The following is a 25,441-nucleotide window of genomic DNA, read 5'->3' on the forward strand; positions in this document are numbered from 1 at the left end:
CCATCCCAGGCATACGCACGCTTTGGGAAAACGTCAAAGATTCCAGTCGCTGTCAGGAGGAGCTTTCTAATCAGGCACAAAATCTCAAGCCTGGAAGCAAACCATAATGTTTCAAACCACACGTGTCAAGCTATTCTTGCTACGCCTAGTTTTCTTTTCCCAGCAATTGTACGACACCATACTACTGTAGTAGCCCCCCACCCTTGGAACTAGGGTCCACAGAAAGCGCCAGCCATTGAGCGAAAAGCCCGGACTGGGTACTTGATGTCCAGAGTGACACCCAAGGTGTCAGGGAGTAAGGTTTATCAAAGTGTAGCCACTCAGCTCCATCAGCTGGCATCCCGTTCGCTCACCTCTCTAAAACTCACTCACATCTGAATCCTGGCGCTTTTTCAGGCTTCTGACTGACCGAAATGTGCATGACAGCTGGTGAACGTGTTTTATGTGGTGTGTGTGAGCTGTCGACAGAAGCAGATTGACGGTGAGCTCTACCGTACTACGCGGACAAGCTACGCAGACAGTCTCATTGTGTGTTTATGAGCCAGGCTGAATTGGTGGCACCAAATCTATTTTGTGGCTGGACGGATTTCTTCATGGATGGGAATTAGCGCTAACTGTTGCTCATGTCCCTGCAAAGCGTAGCGTCTCGGATCTCCCATTGGCCAAACGCTAAATGCGGGGTGACACCGAAGTCCGAACAGCTTGGCGCGGGCTTGGCAGCAGCTGTGCAGCCTTGTACATGAATACAAATCCCGCTGCTTGCCACTTTCAATTACATGTAAAAAAATGCTTGTGTGGAAAAATTTGCAAGGATAGATGTGACATGTTTTATTACAAGCGAATGCATCACATACAGTGCACGCATACAAGCTAGCAGCGCCGTGCCTGTCACGGATGGAACACAAACGCCATACATCATCAGCTTGCCTCCAAAAACAAACTGTCCTTGGCAGATAATGCTCCATAAAAGTTCCTCCAGTGACCTTATTTTGCTTATTTTGGAAATCTGTTGTTGCTGCAACCTTGCTTCGGCTGTGACAGGGCAGAGGCGGCGTGCAAGGAGGCGCTTGCTGAATCGCTCATGCATTGACTGAGAGGTGCTCTTTAGGTTAGGATTCCCGCCGCCTGCAGCCTGTCATTAGCTCGTGACACCGGCTGTTCACCTGTCACCTCCGCTGAACGTCACATCAACAGGGAGACAGTTTCTCTTCTGGGAAGACAACCTCTGACATTTATCATCTGTCCTTTGCTGTACCACGCCGATCATGACAAATGCAAGTTCGAGGTGCCAGTCTCGTCATTTAGGAACCAAACTCTGTGAAGCTTTTTCCCTTGCTTCCAGTATTGATGCTGATTTTATTTTGTGGTATAACACTACATTTTACATGACGGACAGATGATTTATTAGTTTACCCCTCACAACGACATACTGAGAGCCCCAAAGCGGAATGTGCAGATTGAGGGTCGAGCGCTAGCCATCCAGCTAAAAAATTGTCTGTCTATCGTGGCTGTAAAGCAGGGGCGGGCAAACTTTCTTCACATGCAGGCCACAATGAGTTCAAATATTTTGCGGAGGGGCCGTCTATATATACGATGGCATACTTGCTCACAGAGCAACGAAACAAACACACAACACTTCAAAATGTTATTTCCAAATGCCCTCAAGGCATGCTGGGTAGTTCAGCTGCAAGAACAATATCAACTATGAACAATAAAACGTCTGACGACTTCCTCAACATATTTTGCAATCAAACAAAAATGTGACAAACACAGCAAAATGTTACCCAGCATGCCTTGCGGTGGGAATATATGGGTGTTTAGAAATACCCAGTGGGCCGGATTAAGACGCATGGCAGGTCTGATGTGGCCTGTGACCCGCAGTTTGCCCATCACAGCTCTAAAGCCACACCGGACTGCAACCCGCACATGACCACGTCATAAAATGGTCCTCACGAGTCTCTGAGGACCGGTGCAACCCGCACACACCCCATTATGTCACTCAGAAACTATTATTGATTTTTGATATAGCCTATAAAAATGGAAGCCTTCATATATCTCTCAATTAGATAACCCTTATTGCCTGATTCCAGACCGAAAGAGATAAGAATCCCTCCTATTACTGCACCATTCCATATCAGGCAGACAAGACCGCTGCATTATTCTCAGCTCAACACTGAGCTTCACTTGAAAGTGGCACATTCTGTAGATTTAAAAGCTGTAGAGAACAGCCATGAATGCCTGCTGAGTCGACTTCATCTTTTTCGCTGAATGCTGCTGTTGTTAACTTTCACAGCAATTTCTCGTGGAATTGAAACGTACGCTGTTGCTTGGACATTTTGGACATTTAACAGTGGTTGGTCTTCCAGTGGTGTACCCAGTTGTTTCCCTGCCATCCGTCCGGCACGGCCCCTTCCTTTGGATTCTAACCAAAGAGTTTTCCATGTTGCCTCTTGAAAGACTTGACCCAAATTCTTAGACTGAACGGTTACAAATATCAGGACAAGTTGACATTTTGAAAATTGCACTGAAGAAAAAGTCCCAAACAAAGTTGACAGCGCTGGGCTCAAGTTGCATGCCAATTCTCTCCCGTTGAGTCGCCAGCGGCAACTTCACCTACCCGGCCTTGCCTGTCTGTCAGTCAAATCTGTCATGGGTTTGATAAGAAATAAGCTTTGAGGGAGATAAGCAAAGTGTATCCGTGTTGAGCTAGGATCCTTTGCTGCTAAAACCAGGTCAGCTGGCCCTCATTTGGACTCCGTAGCTGCTTCCAGGTACTCCTTTACGCAGAAAGAGCTCTTGCTAATTGTGGAACTGGGGCTCCACGGCGGTCGAGTGGTTAGCGTGCAGACCTCACAGCTAGGAGAACTGAGTTCAATCCCATCCTCGACCATCTCTGTGTGGAGTTTGCATGTTCTTGCATACATGGGTTTTCTCCGGGTACTCCGGCTTCCTCCCACATTCCAAAAACATTCTAGGTTCATTGGTGACTCTAAATTGTCCATAGGTATGAATGTGAGTGTGAATGGTTGTTTGTCTATATGTGCCCTGTGATTGGCTGTACCCCGCCTCTCGCCTGAAGACAGCTGGGATAGGCTCTAGCGACCCTCGTGAGGATAAGTGGTAGAAAATGAATGAATGAATGATTGTGGAGCTTCCTTTTCTTGTAAACAACCTGGTACTACTCACAACATTCCGATATTTGGTCCGTACCAGTAATATGGATGCCAGAGCTGTGCCAAACATCCGGCTGACAGTCAGGGCTTTTGGCCGATGGGTCAGCGTTCTTGACTCTCATCACGAATGTTCTATGTTGGAGCCCCCGGTGCGGGTAGTGTGAAGCAGGCCGGTACTCGAGGATGGTCCAATACACGTATGAAGATAAAAAAGAATGATAACACAGCAGTGCATAATATAAGAATGATGAATATTGCAATGTTGAATGTATAATTGACTATAGAAATGAGTCACCAGTCAATATATGCACACTCTTGAGTGTACAGGTTCTCAGACTTATTCTAACACTTTTTTCTAAAGTTGGTGTGCGCCATCACCTGTGGCTTCTGCTCCCACCTTTGTTTGTTGGCTTTGTTGTACTTTGTTATACTTTTTTCAACTCTCATTCGACAATATAACTGTTTTTCAGCCTCACGCCTCTGCAACTGGGGTCCAGACCTACACAACACATTACATTTGCTTTTCTTCCATGTAGAGCTCAAACATTGTTTGAGATAGCACAAGCCCATATTTGTGTTGCTTGTACGCCGCTTAGTTCTTTATTTCGGTGCCGGTTTGTCCTTGACCTCTGATTTCAAAACTAGTTATGCATCAATAGTCTACAGTTATAGCCAGGCTTTAGTTGATCTGTGACACAATCTAGGTTTTAGCCCTAAATATACCTCACACACTTATTTAAAGTATCAAATGTGTCGGTACTTACCAGTACTGAATACTACCGTAAAGTGATCCATGAATGGGATTCATAGTGTCATCAGGCTAGCGCTAGTGACTATGAGGTTACAGAAGACAGTTTGTCTCGCAAACCACACAACTATGGTGCGTTCAGGCACAGCCAAATGAAGTGTGAAATCTCAACTCTTGATGAAAGAACATTCACAGTGAACCATAGAAACATGGCCTGCCCAGCCAGGAGAAGACCCCGGGCAGACCTGGGAACGCCTTGGTGTCCAGCTCCACCTGGAGGAGGTGGCCGGGGACTGGGATATCTGGACTTCCCTACTGAGATGCTGCCCTTGCGACCTGGACTCGGATTCATTCATTCATTAATTTTCTACCGCTTATCCTCACGAGGGTCATGGGGGGTGCTGGAGCCTATCCCACCTGTCTTCGAGCGAGAGGCGGGGTACATTCTGGACTGGTTGCCAGCCAATCACAGGGCACATATAGACAAACAACCATTCACACTCACATTCATACCTATGGACAATTTGGAGTGGCCAATTAACCTAGCATGTTTTTGGAATGTGGGAGGAAACCGGAGTACCCGGAGAAAACCCACGCATGCATGGGGAGAACATGCAAACTCCACACAGAACTCGGGTCTCCTAGCTGTGAGGCCTGCGCGCTAACCACTCGACTGCCGTGCAGCCCCTGGAAAGAACATCCTATTTTGCAGACCAAAAAATTGACCATAAATCAGTAAATATGTCAGTGCTGAAGTGTGAATATGCGGGGATCTACCGTAAATCCCTCATCTTTGAAAAGAGAAGTTCCACATCTCTTGTCGCCCATTTAGTAAACATGAAGCGTCTCCCTAGATCTATTTCTCATCATGTCCTCCTCTCATTATTCTGAAGTTACTTGGCCTTCAACGAGCAGATTCTGCGAGTGTGTTTGTGTGTGTGTGCGTAAGCGAAGGGAGTGTTTTTGAGATCCCCCAATCTGGAACCAATTTCTATGCAAATACTTCAAACTGATTTGGAGTAAGCCTGTGTTTGTGGCGGTCTTATGGTGCCGCAACTCTGGCTACATAAAACGTCACAGATGCTCATATTTCCTAGCGTTTGTTGTGTTTGGGTTCCATGCAACCCCGTGCTCACACAGCCACAAGAGGGCGGCAAATAAAGTGCTCGGCTGTGGTGGCACAATTGTCTTTGCTCCCCCGAGCTCCCCTGGTATCACGTCACCATTATTGACTAGATCCATCTCTACACAGCACAAGGATGATTGTATCATGACTGCCTGAGATAAGGAAGTCCCAGATGAGTTTAAAATCCCAGTTGGAGTGGACATATCTAGGGAATAATAACATCTGGTCACACAAAGCCCCTTGTCCACCAAGTCTATCGGAGCTTTTCCTCTTGTTCATTGTAATTCCTGGAACTGAGAGTTCCCTGGGCCCATTGTACTTTATTTTCTGTTTGCACAGCAGGAGAAAGCCCAGAACATTAATGTCAATCAGGCTGATGATGTTCACAAGCAACATGCTTGATTAGGCTCTATGAACTTCATAACACAACACCTGCCATTCAGTGTACTTACATTTAAAAAATAACGAGATGTGAGTTAGTCATATTAGACAAATTATAGATTTATAATCAACTATTAAAGATAGAATTACATATACTGTATCGGCTGATAATGCTAATGGTAATGGTTTTATTTCATTTGAACATGCATCAGATTACAATTGAATGCATCACATAATCAGTTCAAAGTTCCACATGTCCAAAAGGAGTAGGAAGAAGCAAAGCTTATTAAACCCTACCTCTCCATCTGGTACTCATCTGGATGAGTAATAAAAGAGAAAAGAAATAGTGAAAGAGTTCATCTAATCATAGCCGTAGTCTTAAAACAAGAAAATGTGAATCTGAAAGAGGATGGAAAGTCCATCCATCAAAACCATTGATCATTGACCAATATTGATTGTAGCCACTACAACCATTTAGAATGTTGTGAAGAACGAATAAACCACTGGCGTAGATATTGAATTGGTAGACCAAGGAAAACATCAGAAGTTGATGACAACCATTGTGACAGCTGTCAAGAAAGACCCGAAGACGATGGTTGGTGACGTCGGCAACCATCTATTATTCATGGAAGACTTGCATAAAAAGTACAATGCCTACACCAGAACACGAGAAGATGCAAACCACTCATTAGCAAGAAGAATAGAAAGTTAAGGCTGTACTTTGCCAATTTGTTTATATCTTTTAATGTCAAATGCAGATGTATTCCATCTGCAGCTGAAGTGGAGGACACTCTATGATCAGCAATGCAAACCCTTCCGGTTGTTAGATACTAAGAAAATATTATACCCTGAGCAGGGGCTTCTTCCGGCCCTGAAAAATGACCAAGAATGTAATTTTGTCCTCATTTGTCAAAGTCCAAACACAAATTCTATGGAAAAAGTTCCTTGTTAACGCTCCTGGGGTACAAAAGAGGCTCTCTACATGTTAGTACATTTATGCTGTGTTATGGGGCCACTTAAACTGCCCCTACCCCAAAAGGACAGCGTCAATGGTCACTTTAATTTCCAGCATCCGTAAGAGACCTAAAATCTTGAATGTTTAGGACACTTGACTCTTAAATCACTGGATAAACGTGAGTCTATCCTCTCCTGTTGGATCAACGTCACCGAAGACGACTGGAATTCTCATTTCTTTCTCAGGATTAATGATCATCACAGGAATGACACCTCACAAGAGTACTTCTGGGATGTTTGGCTCAGTGGGAAATTATTGAGCACTCACTCGCCTGGAGTTGGACTTTCAGAACTGATTGGTCACTGTGGTGGGGTGGGCGATCATCTCACTTCTGTTTAGATTTTGGTGTCAATGATCTTTTCCCATACAGAAACCATGTACTGTGCATTGTTCAAAATATTATATGTATTCACATTTACAGTAACTTGCATTTAATTCACAAACAAAAGCGAGTTTTGGGCGGCACAGTGGTCGTGTGGTTAGCGTGCAGACCTCACAGCTAGGAGACCAGGGTTCAATTCCACCCTCGGCCATCTCTGTGTGGAGTTTGCATGTTCCCCCCGTGCATGCGTGGGTTTTCTCCGGGTACTCCGGTTTCCTCCCACATTCCTCCAAAAACATGCTAGGTTAATTAGCGACTCCAAATTGTCCATCGGTATGAATGTGAGTGTGAATGGTTGTTTGTCTATATGTGCCCTGTGATTGGCTGGCAACCAGTCCAGGGTGTACCCCGCCTCTCGCCCAAAGACAGCTGGGATAGGCTCCAGCACCCCCCACGACCCTCGTGAGGAAAAGCGGTAGAAAATGAATGAATGAAAGTGAGTTTTGGTCAATTTTTGTGATGTAGCCTTCATCCAATGCTCTCACAGTTCAATACCTACATAGATATTGTAATAATAAAATACAATAACTAGGGAAAACGGAGACCTACTAACCTCACAAATGAATGGACAAAAAGGATGATGATTGAATTCATATTTTCAATAATTCATAATTTGATTTCATTGACATGCATCTTAAACTGAAACACTCCAAGACCCAAAGGGTATTTGAATTGCTCTAAGCACTTCTGACTGTGAGACACTCGAGCCAGGCACTGAGGAGTGCCGCTGCTCCCTAAGCCATTTAGCCCACTTGTCCAAATGAAATCAGTAATTCATTTTCCCTGCTGAATCCTTCCAATGATGGAGGAGAACCAACACAAGAGTCGGGCGAAGGGGGACCAGGCGTGATTATAAGGTTATATCTATAATTAGCTCCCAGCTTGGAAAGACTGCCTCTTCCCAGATGTGAGTACATTGCTTTGTTTGGTTGGCAACCAAATTCTTGATATGATGCCGTCACCCTTCTCTCATTGCAATCCAGCCCAAAGGTTTACAGGAGCCAAAATGGTCGTCATGGCCATCGCATGACAATGATTATTCCTGAAGCCTACTATAACATAATAGACTAATGTGCTTTCCAAGAGGCCAGGCTTTACATGGACGCAATACATTCACTGTGTGCACTCAGAGGGATTGCCTCCATTATGGAATCGTTTCAGATAAATACACTTATTACCAGTTAGATGAGAAGATGATCTAATATGTTCCGCACATGTGAGGACGGAGCTTTCTCAATAATGGTATTCTCTGTGTGATTTCATTACACGCTTTGCATCTTTTCTACGCCAAAACAAGTCGCACAATCTAAATAAATACAGGAAATTAAAAAAGGTTTCAAGCCATGCACCATTTATTGACTTCATGTGGGCTTGTGACTTCATGGTGATCCACTCTTTTTACAAATATCATCCAGGCTGGTGTAAATGTGCTGACAGTGTGAGAAACTCTGGGAAAGAAAGTTAACGGACAGTGTTAGCACTTCATGGCGACGCTAATTTGTTTGCTTGGAAAGCACTTGGGTGACGTCTGTTTTGAATGGGTTGTGGGAAAACTGTTGGAAACACAAATTGATCATTTACTGCTTTCTGAAGTGAGGTCTAAAAAGGTAGGCTAATGTCTCACTCATTTCATGAAAGACTGGTTGAATTTTGAATAATATTGTGACAAAGCTAGTCGACTGACAATCAAACGTTTGTTAAAAAAATGTACATTGGCGCCTTCGTTTGGGTCATTAATCCATTCCAGAATGTCCAACTCTAACCAAATCCATTTCACCCATAACACATAATGTAAATCCAATTAATCTGTTACAGAAAGCCCAAAATGTTCACATAAAACACATTTTCATGCTTTTACAATGACAGTCTTGCATGCAAAATACAATTCGAAATGCACATAAATACAGTGGAACCCCAGTTATCATACTTTTGCGTGTTTTTTTTGGTTAAAGTCCAAACTTCACACCAAAATTTTAAAACACTATTAAGAAATGGTTCATGGAAAAACACAAAGCTGTTATCTAATGTTCATAGGATAGGCACACCACTGCATTGGATTTGTGCTTCCTGCCAAAACGGTCTATTTTACTTTAATTCCACACAGCCCCGCCCGGCAAGGCCCCCTCCCCTGTGATTGGTCACACGCCCAAAGTGCTTCCTAACTATGAACGAACCCACTTTCTAATATAGGAGTTGATAATAAAAGAACAAAGTCTTTGTAAAAAGCTTTACAGCAAACTACCGGTAGCGCGCTAGCTAGCAAGGTACTGGTTCGAGCCCCCTGATGCAGATCCTTTTCAGGCTTTTGATGGCGACATAATATCATGAGGCCAGTCGGATCTGGCTCCTGGTTCTTGTAGGCGTTTCTGTCTTTAACCCAAGCAGGTTGTTTGCAGCGAACCATGCTTGTGCTGACAGAGACGTGGCTAGTCGCAATCACAATCTGACACAATAGAACGTGCCTCCGCTGGGATGCCCCAAGTTAGTCACCCCTACATGAAGCATGAAGAGGTTGTTGACATCAAGGCCTCCAGTGATCCGACAAGAGGCAGCCCACGCTCGTGGTACTCTTGGTTTCAGCATGTGTGGGGGGATTGAGTGGGAAAGGGGGGCCAGGGGCTCAATATAAGCGGCAAGAGTCTCATTGTTGACCCAAGACCCGCGCCTAGAGATGGTATAAAAACATGGCGCTAAAGAGATTGGTTGGCAGGGGAGAAAGTGCCACATCGGATGCTAGTGATAGCAAACTCCATTACAGCCGGTTTAGATCTGATGGGGTTACAGGAAGGAGGTGACGCGTTTGAATGGTTTGACATCATGGTGTGGCCTTCATGAGTATGATATGGTGGGGCTGCGGGCAAACAGTCGCCTTCTTTCAAACATTTGGACACAACAAGCCTAACACCGTGACCCCATCTAAGAACACGTCCGCCATTTCATCTTCTTATCTGCTTGGAGCCTTTTAAAAAAATGATTCCTTCCTTTTCCAATTTCAACTTCCAACTCACCATATTCCTTCCCCTCCACTTGCTCAAAAAATGATCTACTAGAGGAACACAACATCGAGTGGAACCTTTGGTTAGCGTCATTAATCCCATCCAGAGTGTCCAATTCTAACCAAAACATATCCTAACCAATCACAACATAAAACATGTTTAATGTTAAAATTACAATTATATAATAATTTATTATATTGTATAAGTACGTCTTGGGTAGCGAGCGTTCGATTTCAGAAATACGTATAAATGCATCTTGGTTTGTTTCCTTGTATCCACGTATTAGCAAGCAAATAGCCTGCCTACAAGGGCATTTTGTAATAAAACTACAATAACAAAGTGTATTATTAACATGACAACATGAGTGCCACGTTGTGCACTAACTGGGAAATGTGTGCAAATCGAGGCAAAATGGCCAAAAGTATAGATGTTAATCAAAAGTCATGCTAACATACTATTTTGCAGCTGTGATCAACAAGAAAAGCAGACACTTGTGGCGTAAATGTGGTTAGTTAGCAACTAACTCGAGAGTCAGCTGGTGCTGACATTATGGGAGGGGCAACGGATCTGACCGCTGGTTCTGGTTATTATATATTAGCCAGCTAATTGGATGCTAACAAGGATGGTTTGTGATAAATACATTAAGATCACAGTTGGACTCAGACAGTGCATTAATAACACAAGACATGTGCCATCTGGTATGCTAACCAAAAATGTAATGCAAACCAAAAACACAAAGCATACACTTACCAAAATCCTATATATTTCATTTAGACATCAGTCATACATGATCTTTTTTTTAATTGTCCTTCAACCTCAGGTTATGGCTCATCGTCTAGTAACGGAGGAACAGACTTCTTATTTTCTTTCATTTCCACCTGCTTTGTGTAGAATGTCCTAACACGTCCCTATACCACAGAGTGGAACAGTCTAATAAGCATCATATTTGCAATAGAATAGAATGAATAGAAATAACTAAGATAGTAGAAGGGGATAGTGGATCCTTCCTCCGAAAGCCTCCCCAAACAAACATAGGACTGACCTCATCAAACATTCCTTCTTCACATCATCATCTCACTTTCCATCCTCTTCTTCATTTAACGCACTGGGAGTTAGTGCCATTTTTGCGCATGGTGGGTGCAGACAGATGTGAGATGTAATTACTCTGTGTTCCAGGGCTTTGGGGAAGAAGCAAAAAAAAAAAAGCTTGTCACAAAAGAGAGCTCATGAAACGGAGACATACGCATTTGTCTTGTGAGACTGGAGAAATTAAATCACGGGATTTTTACATAAATTGTATCCTTGTGAGATTGGCTTTCAGCCACACTCTTTCTCAGAGAATTGTGTTAGATAGACCTTTCAAAGGAGGCTTGATGAGGTATTGCTGGTACAAAAGCCCTACATTAACCAGGCTTTTGTTAATTATAGTTATAAATGACATTGAATCATAAATGGAAAAAGATAAGGGATATTTAGACCATCCAGTAATAAGAGTGTAACACCATTTAAATCCACCGTTACAATACATTGATGAGGCAATAGCCACCACAGGAAGTACGCAGTCAGGAAAAAAAGCATCTGTTCCCATGCATCTGTATCCGGATGTTGTTGCGGACCAAAGCAAAGCACAGGAGCACATCTTTCCACTTAAATACGCAATACACATACAATCACATCACAATATATCATATATTTAATAATATATCATTGTGTGGTTTATGTTTTTCAAGTGTACACAACTGTGAAAAGTTTAGGAACCACTGCTGTGCAGGTATTCCATTTCTAAAGGACTCCAGAAGCTGGCACCCGTCCTTCTAAGTCTATAACAGCCACCTGTAGAACAACCTGTAGATGGAGCAGGAGGTGTATGAATTGATTGGCCCACAGAGCCAGACTTTGCTGCTGTGACCCTGACTCTCTGAACCGGTGCTGTTCTCAGCAAGCTGCCTTTGGACCTCTGGACCTGGTAAAATACCTCACATGTTCAAACCTCTACACCCCCTGTCATGAAAGTCCGCCCATCTTCACAATTTCCAACCTTTGGAGGACCCGCTGCGGTGAAAAAAACACCTCATCCTTCGGAGGTCACGTATGCTCAGACAGCAGTGGTGCATCCACTTTTATTGATGTAATGTGTGCGTATTTTACTACATAGTACTATGCTGTAAGAATAAGTAATGCAAATAACATTTAATTCAGGTTATATGTCTATTGTTATATCTGTATTTTCATGCTTATTTTCATGCTTATGGGCCCGATTATGCTGGAATAGGTGCAGATTCTGGAAAATCTAAAAAGTTTTCTGTGCGGGTTATTGTGTGTAGTTGCTCTATAGTCCACAAAAGTGAGCACGCTAGGCCTTTGTAGTTTATGTAAATAAACTACAAAGCTTTGACCATCAGGTGAATTGATGGTTTTGAATAATAAATGTGGCTTGTAAATGGCAGCAAAGCATTTAACTGGAGGCGGGTGCAACCTCTCTCCGACCTCAGGAATCATCCTGTCAAACCCAAATAATACAATATGATGGCTGATTTGATCCTTGCCTGCGGTGAACCTGCTCTGGGTGCATCCATGTTTGAGTGAATGTTTTCATGCAGTAAAGGGAAATCAATGATGCTCTTCTCATGCAGATGGCTTATTGGCCGCTGGGAGTAATGGAGCATAGATGGGCTGCATGTCATTGGCTGCTGCCTGCGATGCCTGGAAAGACAGATGGGAGATGAAATCACTGACTGAATTCACCTCTATCATTCAAAGCTTCTCTACTTTGCCAGGACGTTGTGAAAAACGACACTGTGCCACCTGAGCAACTCGGCATGCCGCAGTAGCAACGTTGGCCAACCAAAGCCGAGAGGCAGTGAAAGCTGAAAGGGTGTGTAGTCTTATCTCGTAATAGCACCAGGTGATCCTACGGCAAGTTAACGGGCAGTAAGATGTCGCGATTTGTAGCTCTTACTGCACAGCTCATTGGCATTCACTGTATTATCGGTCATGCTGCATATATTTATGAGCGGTAGGGCATCAGTTAGCGCCGAGTGTAGCAAGGTGGACACCGTGATAGCAGCTGGTGGCATGCAAATGAACAAGATCGGGCTAACTCGTGATCAAGATTACACTGGTTCAAACAGCCATCAAATGTGCTTAGAAGGTGACCTGAGCTCCAGTCTCCTTGCTGAGCAGGCAGTCAGAGAAGTGTATTCCTTCCTAACCATGAGGGAGGAGCAAAATCCATCTCTGCCTCCCCATGAGATCCAAAAGGTCACTCAGCTGTCAGGAAGTAAAAGTCAATAGCACAACCTTTCAGGCATGTCTCTATCCCGCGTGCTGTCGTCACAGCCACACGATCCCTCAGTCAAGTTCGCTCGCTGGATGGAAGATTCATGCTCACGACTCTGACAATCCACATCCTCTATGACAGCCAGCTCCAGTAAACCCAGGTTACTGACCTGAGAGCCAAATGTGATGATACCACACCAGCAGTTCATTGCATCCAGAGACGGCTTTCATAAAAAAGCATGAACCTAACCAATTATGAAGTCCCCCGGTGTCCAGACTTGGGCTTGGTCCAGACCTTTTTTTCACAGTTAATTTAAACTGTATTTCCTGAAATTATTTAAAACAGCAACAATCTAGCATGGAGTGTTGAAAAAATTAATAAATATAGTTAAAAATCAAAATAAACCAGTTGGATTCAAACACCGGCTAAAAGAGATTTATTGAAAGTTGTTGGGGTTGCTGACATTAGTGTCACCTCGAAGACATGGGAAGGCTTTATAGTCATCCCTTGTGTATCACAGTTTAATGTTTCTACACCCAACCGTGAAGAACTCATTTTTCAAAAGTTGGTTTTCTAAATATTAAATGTAATATTTCTGTATTTATAGCATAGAACACTTGCTTCAAAATACATATTTTTGACATTATTAGAACAATCTAGACATGAAATAACACTCCTATAGACACCTTTACACACATAAGAGAAAATAAGACATAAATGGAACACATGATACCATTGGGATAGTTCCTTGTTGTTCTTTTTTGAATTCCTGTTTTAGTGCAGTATCTTATGGAAGCTATTTATTCATCAATGTAACATTACTGACACCTAGTGGCCAGTGTTGATAGTGACATTTTCCTTCATTTAGCTATTTTTATGCTTGAAATTGCTTAATTTTGGCCAACAATACGTAAGGTGGACAACATGAGGGACGACTGTGTGTGTATATATATGTATATATATATGATTTTTTTTTTAATTGCCAAAAATATACCTTGATGCATACATACTGCTTTACAGCGATGTGTTATTATTAGTTATACGAATATCAATATGTTTCTATTTTTTTCCTACAATGTGATGCAAAATGCAAATAGCCCCTGAGTTGTAGCTTTGACACCCCAGCTTTAATGGCTTTTCATCCGGGTTTGGGCGTGTGATGTGACGTCAACTTTGTGAGCAAGCACATCTCATGGACTTGTTCGGTAATAATGGTGGTGAAGTGTTACTGCAGCTGGAACTAATTGATGCCTGACAATGATCGGTAGATCCGGAATCGGAGGATAGGTGTTCGCAGACGTGGGCTGGCCTCCCTCTAAAAGCGGCGTATGCAGACAAGGAAATAATATACTTCTAGCCAATCTCTTTTAACGGTCAGTTTCACCGCAGCTCAAGGATTTTTTTGATGGTGCATGTCAAGTTCCGCCAAAGAGTATGAAGGGTGGGTGATAGCCTTCACTGGTGCCATCCTAAACACATAAGACACATCAGGATTATTGCTTCAAATAGTTTACAATGCAAGTGATTGAGCAAGTAACATATTCTCATGAGCTCGGTTCCTTCGATGACTCTGATGGTTGTGACGAGTGGTTCATTCAGATTCTCTGTGACTCTCGACTGTCTCTGTTGGATGTCTGAGCGAGACAGGAAAGTGACAGCAGCACAACAGAGCCCCGGCGCTTTGGTAGGTGCTCTTTGATCGCCAGGCATGACGGGCGCCTTCAACGCTACTTTGAAGCAAAAGGTTGTGGAGAAATGTGAGATAGGGGAAGCAGAGGCACAGGCATCAAAACAAACAACCTCCACATGTCATGAAAAGAAATGCCACTGTACAGATGTGCCTTAGAACGTGTCCCCAGACTGGACAAGACGAGATAGTAAACAATATGTAGTTCACCTAATTAGAACATCAGGGCACAGAAGCACTCTATTTTATTCTTATTACATATTTTACTACTATTTTATCATCGAAATGGCCTGGCCATATTTGGAAAAAAATACTAAAATACCCGGTTCTCCCCCAGAATGCAGGCAAAGGTAGACTCCACAAAGGAGAGACTCTGCCAGACGTTCCCAGCACATACTCACTACACGTTTGGGTCTCCCAGGTCTGTCCTTATGGGCATGCCTATGTTCAAACATGTTAGTTATGGACAAACTGGTTCGCACAGAAGTCCAATAACATCAGACCGCATGGGTTTAGATCGAGGAGGCCGTTCCTCCCAATGACGCCCCTTCAGGTCACACTGTCATTGTCACAAGCGTGGGGTTGAATCCCTCACCATTTATTGTATTGTGGGGATAATCCGAGGAAGCCCGTTCTTAATGTTGAACAATGGAGGGCAGCCTGCAGACTGCACAGAGCAGCTTTAGAAGGACTTGCAGCACCGTGTGTGTTTACGTCGATGTCTCGGGAAGAGATGAAGAAAAACCGGAGAGAAAAGGAGGTGGAGGAGCTGGAGGACAAAGGGCAAGAGGACAAAACAAGAAGAAAGGGAAAGGTTCTGGTGAGACTGGTTGAAGGTACGATGGGAAGAGGGAATAATTGAGGGGAATGGGAGTTCAATGCTAAAGGCACAGAGGGAGGAAGCAGTACAGAAAAGAAGTCACATAAAAGAGGGTGAAAAGATGTGTGAGTGCGGTGGGTTGTGCTGGGAAAAAAGGATCCAGAGGAAGAGAGAAAATTCCTCTGGGAAGTGAGCCAGTTCAGCAGAAGAATGGCACAGCGACTCTGATTGGACCGGCGAGGTGGGAGACGGCAACACTTGAGCTCGGCGAAGGAAACATAAACTCAGCGAGACGCTTCCCCACCAACCAGCAGAGGGCAATTAACCCGACCACCTGCTGCTCACCAACAAATGTCATCCCCCTTGCCCCCCCCACCCCCTCCCGCTCTGCCAAGACTACTGCAATGAAGACGAAAGGCGATGAAGTCATCATGTTCTTTTACCCATAATGCACTCATTTGCAGCGCTTCATTCCAGGGTATTCGAACAAAAACACACAGGCATGTGCACCTGCCTCATCGATCGTTTTATTACTTGTAAAATGAAAGGTATCATTCCTCAAAGGGTCCAAGGAAAGTGAATCAATCCATCTTAAAGGCAGGTCGGCACCAGCCAATCTGTGATGGATGGAGGCAGATACGGCAGCAGGGGAGATTAGAAACAATCATATTGAACGCCATCGCCAGGCACCACCAAGAAAAATACCACAGCTCTTGTGGACTTAGTAATCTGATGTACAGTTATGTATGGATTAAAATAAGATAAGATATAAAAATCAAGTGTAATAACGCATTAATATGTGAAAGCCTTTACAATTCATTGTATGCGTGACGAATAAAGTACCTTTAACTTCAGAGGTAAAATGTTATACGAATTCATCTCCTCATGCAAACTTGACGCCGGTCCTTCTTCTGGGGCCAGTGATTTCCATCCAAACTCCAGTGAAAACCAGTGAAAACCTAAACTCCATGGAAAACATTTTTGGGCAGTGTGGCTTATGCTACACACTTGTCTGATTTTCTTCCGGGTTAAAAGATGACCCAAGGTCCGTCTCTGTCACACCTCTTTCACCCCACTTGTCACATACGCCACTCACAGCTGGTCCAATTTCCTGTGGCTCATCTTGCCCCCCTTTCCTTTTTCATTCCACTGAGCCTATTTGGCCGCAAACAAGTTGCTCATACCGGCGAGAGATTGCTGGCCTCTGTGAACCTTGTCGCCATGTCTGATTGTAAGTCTCACTTTCTGTGTGGCTCGCTGAGAACAAACCAATGCTACACTTTTTGGGGAAGATCTTTGTGGCAGTGTGTCTGTGCGGGGATTTCATGGTTCATTCGTCCATAATAACATTTGCGAGGTCAGAGGTTGGGTTGCCATCCCTGTTCTCATCCGGTTCAAAGATTTTTCATGGCCTTGAGATCAGGGCTCTCAATTTCCACACCGAATTCATTGAAACACGCTTTTATGTACTTTGCTTTGTGCAACAGAATACAGCTGGAACAGAAAATTCCCTTCCCAATCTTTATTTTAATCTATTATACACTGACTTTCTATAGACTGTATAATGTCTTAATGTAGGTGACGTCATTATTCTTGGAATCAAACTGTAAAATATCAAGAATAATCATATGCTGAAGAACTGCAGTACATTTCACCGTGAAGAGACGGGGGCATACAGTACGTGAGCCAGAAGGTGCTTGCTGCTTCTGTCCTTCCATAGAGAGGAAAAGCCAGCAATGGTGTTTAAAAAATATATATATACAAACAGTGGTGCCAGGTAGCACTAGAGTCACCAAAAGAATGAATGAATGAATCTGACTGACAAGATGGAGGATTATATAACAAAACTCAAAACATCTGACAAAACAGTAGGTGATCAGATTTTTACAGCAAAGTGTCAGAGCTTTTCCTACAGCAGGATAGGATGCACATACCTCACACAGTATACAAACAAAAGTCAGTTTAGAGGGTTGTGGTTAGAGGTTTGGGTTAGGGTTAGGGGTCGGGTCCTACAATCTGGTCCCCTGATTGACATATCATCAATGAACAGCTCTTCCTGTCCAAGACTCAGGGTTAGAGGTTAGGGTTAGAGTCGGGGGTGGTACCATTGGAAAACTGGGGTTAGGGTTAGGATTAGGGAAAGGTGGTGGCCAAATTAGGGGAGGACGAAATTGATTCTAAGTGGATACACCTTCTGTATACAAAAAACGTTGTCCTTTGAGATTGCATTGGTGGAATGCAAGCAGGGTCAGGGGTCAGAGTGTCCCACAGAATCATGTTAGGAGCATGTCTCAGACCATTCCGAGCCGATTGGACCCTATTTTTGGACTTCAGGGTTAGGTTCAGAGGGTTAAGGTTAAAGGGTTAGTCAGGTCCCACAACCGACCACAGGTCAACATCACAATTGATGAACGGCTCTTCCCGTCCAAGACTTGCTGCTGTTTTTTGTAAACAAACAAAAGTTTGGGAGCAAGTTTTGGTGGCCTCCTCAATCTCAGCACTCAGAAATCTCGGGTCTCAGAAAAAAAGGGTTAGTTGTTGATCTCTGCCTAACATGGCAAAGCGATCGTCCACCTTCAAGTGGCGCAGCCTCCGACTCCTGTGGCGTGCGCGTGACTGCCAAAAAAAAAAAGACAAAAATTCTGTTTGCACCTCAGGATGGTTCATTAGCTAAAATTGGCCACCCGTCATTTGGCTGCTCTCTGGGCATTCTAGACACAGGAGCTCCCACTTTACATAACAATATAGGCTGTTCACACCTAAGGACTGGTCATTAGCTAAAACTAGCCCCCCCGAGTTGAGCCATTTGGTAACGCATCACACATGTGCACTAACTATCTTACGCTCGTCCAGGTCGGGAAAACCTTCTGCTGAACTGAATTAATGCGTCATGGCCCTGAAGCAGAAATGTCAAAATTGCTTGCCTCTTTTTTTTCATCCTCTATCTCCATTGTGCAGTGCGGCCAAGCGTCTCCGACAGACCTCATCCGCACTGTAGGCCATACATGAGTGGACAGGGGAAGAAAGGAGGCAGTTTTTAATCCAATATTACCAGTGCGGCGGCATTGCTGTGGAAAATTACTGCTTTTTTTGCTTGAGCGAGATCAAAGTCGTGGCCTTATTCTGCCTTTGGGCAGTCTGGATTTAAGTTTGCACTTTCTGTGCTTCCCTGATGGCCTGGCAGCATCAAAGCAACTGAATCATCAGCACCAACATTTGTCAACACACCGATTCAGGACGGAGTAGAAAGGTAAATCAAATAAACAGCGAAATAAAGAGAAAAACGTTCCTAGTCAGCAGCAGACCAAATCAGATGGTTGTTGAAAGGGTTTAGCAAAAATCCGTCCGGCAGCCGACAGTTTCTGCAGAGCACTGATGGATTAGAGACCGCCAGTTCAGAATCTGTGAGTGGACTTCAGAATGGTGGACGCGGTCCTCAGGCCAACACATGCTTTGGGAAGATGAAGCTGGGATTAGCCACCATTCTCCAGCATGGAGCCAGTTCACACAATCAAGTTCAAGCCGCAGGAACGTGTGCAGCAACCCACTTCCTCGCAACGGCGTCTTGATCACTTGGCCCCAGCGCTCAGCTGTACTCCTTCACGGTCACAAACAAGTTGACTGTTTTCTTTAAAAAGAAGCTTAAAAGAGAGGAGGCGTTGCTGAGAAAAATGTTTTTAACGGAAGAAATCATTTCATGCTGATTTGGCTCAAGTGGTGAAATGAGCTTTTCTGTGCTGTAATGTGAAGACGCTTCCCGAGTTCTTTTTGATTCTTCAAACTGCAAACGCTACTGAGGATTCGATACATTGCCTGCGGGATGTCAGCGACACAGCAGCAGCTAGTGCCATCAAAAGCAGCACAAGCGGCGCCGCAGATCACAACGCAGCTGATTTAGCGTAACCTGTTATCAGCTTTCTGCTCTTATTACCTGACGCCTGTATGGTAATTTAGCGAAGACATCAAGCAACATACACAGCAGCTGGTCTGTGTGTTTGGCTAATGAGCTGACCTTTGACCGAACAGTGACTTAAACTTCTGCAAAGTCGGTAAGTCTGCGATGGGCAGCGGTATAGAAAATGGAGGGATGGTTTAAAAGTCTTCCTTTGGTCCATCAGGTCCGCTCGCACTTGGTTTCACCTTCCTGTTGCCACAAATATATATTTGTTCAATTTGAGCTTTTCCCTATCAAAACCTTACATAATTACCCACCCATGATGCATTTGTGATTACTGCCATTAATCACCTCAGTGAGCAGTCAGTGATTTGATGGCCACCTTGTTGCGCTGTAGGGGGGCGTCAGTCTGATGCTCATATGCATCTTCATCTGGAAGCACTAATTGCTTTCAGTGCACGACACAGTTCTGAGGGGTCAACAACGGGTGAGCCATTTATATTATGGGACATGACCGCTACAGGCAGTGAAAACAGAAAGTCCCCCTCTCCCCCTTTGCAGCTATTTATGGTTTGCAATCACATGACTTCGAGGCAGTTCCGGTGTTGGGATGGGGGGCAGGCAATTGAATACGGCTACATAGACAACATGTGCCGTATCATTATACAATAGCAGGAAGATGAATGCGAATAACGGCACATTTAGTCAAAATGATTTGCTCCATTTGTGTGAGTGTGCATGGTGTGTTGCATGAAGAGCTGAATAGTTGAAAAATATTTTCATCTTAAGAACATAGCCGGACTCCGTCTTTGACTTACATTCTCTGCTGCTGAATCCCTGATCCATGCATTTATCACATCCGGAATCGACTACTACTACTACAGTATTCTCTACGGTACACCATCTAAAACCCTCAACAAACTGAAAGTTCTGAATATATTCAGAACTCCACTGCTCGCCTCCTCACCTCCACCCGCTCCCGTGAACACATTACCCCTGTCCTTAAAAACCTCCACTGGCTTCCCGTCCCCCAACGTATCCATTTCAAAGTCCTTCTCATCACCTACTAAGCTCTCCACAATCTGACCCCTTCATACCTCACAGACCTGCTCCATCCACACAATCCCCCGCGTCCCCTTCGCTCCTCGGACTCCAACCTTCCCAGCACTCCCCTGTAAGACCAAGCTCTGAACCTTCTCCATCGCTGCCTCCACCCTCTGGAGTTCTTTGCCCTATTCACTCCGTGCTTGCCCCGACCTTCCCACCTTCAAAAAAACCAACAAAAACTCACCTGTTTAAATCAGTTTTTGATGTCTAACTTTTTATACCTGACTGCTGTGCCCCGTTTTTAGCCTTGTTTTTAGCTCTGAATGAATATGTGAATGTTGTATTTTAATGCATCTTTTACTCTGTTTTTACTCAACTCTATTTTTCTTCACTGTAAAGCGTCTTTGAGTATTTTGAAAAGCGCTATACAAATAAAATGTATTATTTTTGATTAAAACAAGGTGATCCCTCCATCCGTGGAGCATTGCTGGGTATGATTCCAGGCCCAACATCGTTTTGGCCGACTTTCGATGGGCACATGCTCCAAGCAGCCGGGGTGCTAACTTTATGTCCACTGTTTTCTTGTTTTTTAATTGTTATTTGTATTTTTAAACCGTGCCGAGGGCTGATACAAATCAGTTGGGGGCCATAAATGGTGGCAGGTCGCACTTTGGTCACCCCTGGTCTGTGCAAGCTAAAGGTGTTTTAATGGGGAATCAGTTCTTTCATACTAAAGTGGTCCAGACAGGTCTTACAGACCTTGAACTATCAAGCTGATGTATCGATGCAAAAATGCGAATTGGCAATTTTTGAGATTAAATTGCTGGAATGCAATGAAGCTACAAAGCACTGACCAGCAAAACACCGGCGCACACCTCCCGCAAGAATGAGAACCTGAGAGCTAAACTCATATTCCCATTAAACCAAAAATTAATTAGGTCTGTGTGTCATTGCTAAGAAATACACAGAGGGGGTGAACAGGCTCCTCTAGCTTAATTAGGCTCCATGAATATCTGATGACCTTGCCAGTTAAAAGATGGACGGCGGCAGCATCACTGCATCAGCAGATAAAGCATGTGACTACACGCAGTCTGGCTGCAGCGGTGGAGAAAAACATCAGTCAGATGAAAAAATGAGGCTCTATTTATGCATCGTATCAACTTTGTGGCCATGTTGTGTACATGTGAGCTTCCTTGTGAGAGATATTCCGACCCTGTGAGATGGGTGGCCTACCAATCATCACTCCCTGATGCATTTGCATCCTCTGCCTTGCCTCCCTCCCTCCCTCTTGGTGGTAGCAGCGCTTTGCTGGCGCTCAGTCAAGCTGACAGTCAGTCAGTCATGTGAGATTAAAAATGAGGCAGCGGTGATAGAACACTTCACTTGTGAAGGATACAATTTCTACAATGGCTTTAAATACAATGATAGTAGTTTGAAATATGAAACGTTAAGACAGCTTTTAGAACGACACCCGAGAGGGGTTTATTTGCCATTATATGAATGTTAGATTTCACAGACACTCAGTCAGACATTAAAATGTATCTCAACCGTTGCTGCTGTTTGCTTTGTCTCTATTCAGCAATAAAATACACCCATATACCTTTAGGGGCACATTGAGGTTTGTTTGGCTGAGTTGTGTTGTTGTACACCTGACACTTGACTTTTAGAGCTTTGGAGAATACTATACAATGCCCTCCAGGAGTACTGGAACAGTGATGCCAATACTTTTACTTTTGTTTTTAGACTGAAAACATTTGGGTTTGATATCAAAGTTGAATACAAGACCAGGGAACAACATTTCAGATTTTTCCCCAGGTATTTAGATTTTCCATTTTTCATGTGAGTACTGGGAAATGTATGATTTATTGCCCAGGCGGGTCCTATTGCATTGCAATCAATACGTAGCACTGAATGTCTATGCTCAGTTTCAGATTAGGCAGAATAGGTTTTGCTGCGTTTAGAGGTGAAAACAACATGAAAACCACAGAGCTGTATAGGGGTAAAAAAGGAGCAAAAGGTGAATTGGAGGGAAAATGGAAGAGCAATCAAAGCAATTGTACACGCATCGGTGACATCCAGCACAACAATTTGTAGGGTCATATGGAATCACTTTTATTTTTCCTCAAAATTCCCTTTTTCCATTTAAACTTTAAAAAAATGATCTTTTACACACATTTTACCAGCATAGTGTACTTTTTGGACTAGTTAAATGCAGATTCTTTCATTAAATTCTTTCATTTATTGATTTATTAATTTTGCCAAGTAACATAAAAAATAAAAATTAAAAAATAAAATTTTAAAATTTCATGAAATAAAAATTTAGCCATGTAGGATGCCAGGATGCCAGCCACAGCAAACATTTCTACAAAATCCTCGCAATGCATTTGCAATCGTAATGTATGATATTTTTTATGGCAGTCTGTGTGTGTTAAGAACGACTGTTTACATATGTATAAGACGAGCTAGGAGCACAAATAAACGTGTCTCTCGTCTTATTTCACTCAGAACTTGCACTATCGTGAAACGCTGGCTTACATTAGCAAGCGGTAAAAGGCTTTTGCAGTAATATCATTCCCATGGCAGAGACTGGCTTCCTAATATCATTTAATAGCTTATTTCTCAACTCATTTGAGATGAAATACTTTCATCTGTTGCCAGCGCTGATCATCATTACTGAGTCCGTCAGATGTGTCATAGACCATCACTTTTACAGTACACACTATTCAGTGGTGCTTGGTTTTGCAAGTTATTGACATGTTGATCCTTCCAGCAAGTCTATTACCTCTCAGTCTACATAGAGCGGAACCTCTAAAGTTGTTTAAGGGAGGGCGCATATGATTATATTGACGTCTGTTACATATTATTGCACCTTTAGATTCAGCCTATTGGCTCAGCGCATTTTCACACTAATAACATCTTATAGAAGGCCTTCTTGACACACACACACATCGCCCTAACACAACTAACAGCAAAGTGTTTTATCTTTTCAATCTTTCATCCACACGAAAACATTGTTGGGGTGAAACGGTATTTTCTGGAAACGGTGGCATAATGTTGCTGTGCAGAAGTAATTCCTCTTTGTCATTCTGGACAAGCCATGGAAACTGGAAACTGGAAACTGAACAAACTTTATGCACATATGTCTTTTTTCTTCTGGTTTCATCTGTTCACAGTGCCACATGTCGCTGCGCCTGATGTATTACATCGTTTTCCTGTCATGATGCAACTATTGATTGATCCAACACAGTGTGGACAAGGCCTAAGTTTGACTTTCTAGAGGGGTGTGGCAACTGCTGTATAGACAGTGTGTACTTTCACTCTATGTTCTTTCCTTGATCTCCCTCATTGATAAGAGTCCAGTGCTCTAACCAAATATATTGATTTTATTTTAAATACAGTTCAAAGAACCAGAAAGAAAGGCTAAAGACAAGAAAGAGCTTTTGCACCTCTTAATGGTTTCAATATTTGTGGTTCTACTCTTAACACACCTTGTTGAAACCTTTTTGGTCCTTCTTTTGGAAAAGGAAAATCAAACGTCATAAAAATAACAACCCCCCCACACAAGTTAAAGGCTTCAGGCTTCCTCAATGAGCGTCTCCCATGATATGCAGTGTCGGGGCACTTTAGAAGTTGAAAAAAACACAAAAAACTTTCATCTCTTTCAACTGCCATAAAAGAAATGTGTTGACAGGCAGATTCCAGGCAGCCTGTTTACAGATCCGAGTGTAATAGACCACTATGTCATTAGCCAAACCACTGAGCTGACTAATAATATGACTTACATGAGGTGGGCCGAACCAGCCGGTGCTACTTAGCTTTTCCCTCCTGCAATCATCTGACAAAGCTGCTGTCATTTCAGCACCGTGCAGGATGGAGGTCATGTGCTTCATGCCAGAAGCACAACTGTGCCCGTTCCCTCAAATACATGAACTTGAAAGAAAAAGTACATTGGAATGACAACTTCTTTCCCAAAGCCATCATTGGAATGAACAATCATAAATGAAAATATGCACTACTAAAACACAATAAGCGTAAAAATGTGCAATGCGGGACTTATGAGAAATAGATTCAGGTACAATGTACATGTATAATGCTACCTTTTATTTACTGCAATTCCACATTTTGGTTACTGCAGTTCTATTTTGTTTACTGTATAGGTTATTGTTTTTGATGTACATATATTTACATTTATTCTGAACAGCACCCGCCACTTTATATATTTATATTCTTATTCCTTATTATTATTTTTTTTATTTCTACAAAATGCATTGTATGCAATACAATGACGATAAAGGCGATTCTGATTCTTTGAAATTAACAGGCAGCTACATATGAAAACTCCTAACCCCGGTTCTTCTAATTGAGTTGTCCTACATGCTGGTAATGTCTGATCGTTTGGAGGATAAAAGACACTTCCTTGCGCTGAACTTTTGAAAGCTCAAAGCTTGGCTGAGAGACGACCTAAAGAAAAATATCTTTCCGTCACTGGCCTGCTTTCACACTATCAGGACCATCCAGCAGCCAGGTGTATTGGATACGATAAAGCTGGCAGCGACAACAAACAACAGGCAAGATGAAGAGTTTCCATGAAGGTGCATATGACATGTTCTCCGAACCTGCTGACTAAAAACCTATCAAGGAAATCCAAATTTAAAGTTGAGCTGCACTCCAAACTTGATGAGTGTACAGTGTTAGGTTCATGAAAAATAGTGGCAAATGAAACCTTGCACTCACACTGTTATAAATAAATACAACTTTCTGCTGCCTTTCAATGGCCCATGTTTGGTGCTCTTGTACAAATTCCAAATGGTGATGCTTATTGGACTGCACTGGGCAGCGGAGACAACCTTCACTTGGGCCAAGAATCGTCCCGTGTCTTGAAGGACAGCCA

The 25,441-nt window shown here is 43.2% G+C and overlaps 1 long non-coding RNA gene across 1 annotated transcript in view; it reads left to right on the forward strand.

Moving 5' to 3' along the window:
• LOC144901798 (uncharacterized) overlaps positions 1-25,441 on the forward strand; it is a 39,839-nt gene that overhangs the window by 2,738 nt on the left and 11,660 nt on the right. The window lies entirely within an intron of this gene.

This window comes from Doryrhamphus excisus, linkage group LG15, assembly GCF_037039965.1.
Source record: "Doryrhamphus excisus strain RoL-2023G ecotype Guam linkage group LG15, RoL_Dexc_Guam_v1.1, whole genome shotgun sequence".
Taxonomy (NCBI): domain Eukaryota; kingdom Metazoa; phylum Chordata; class Actinopteri; order Syngnathiformes; family Syngnathidae; genus Doryrhamphus; species Doryrhamphus excisus.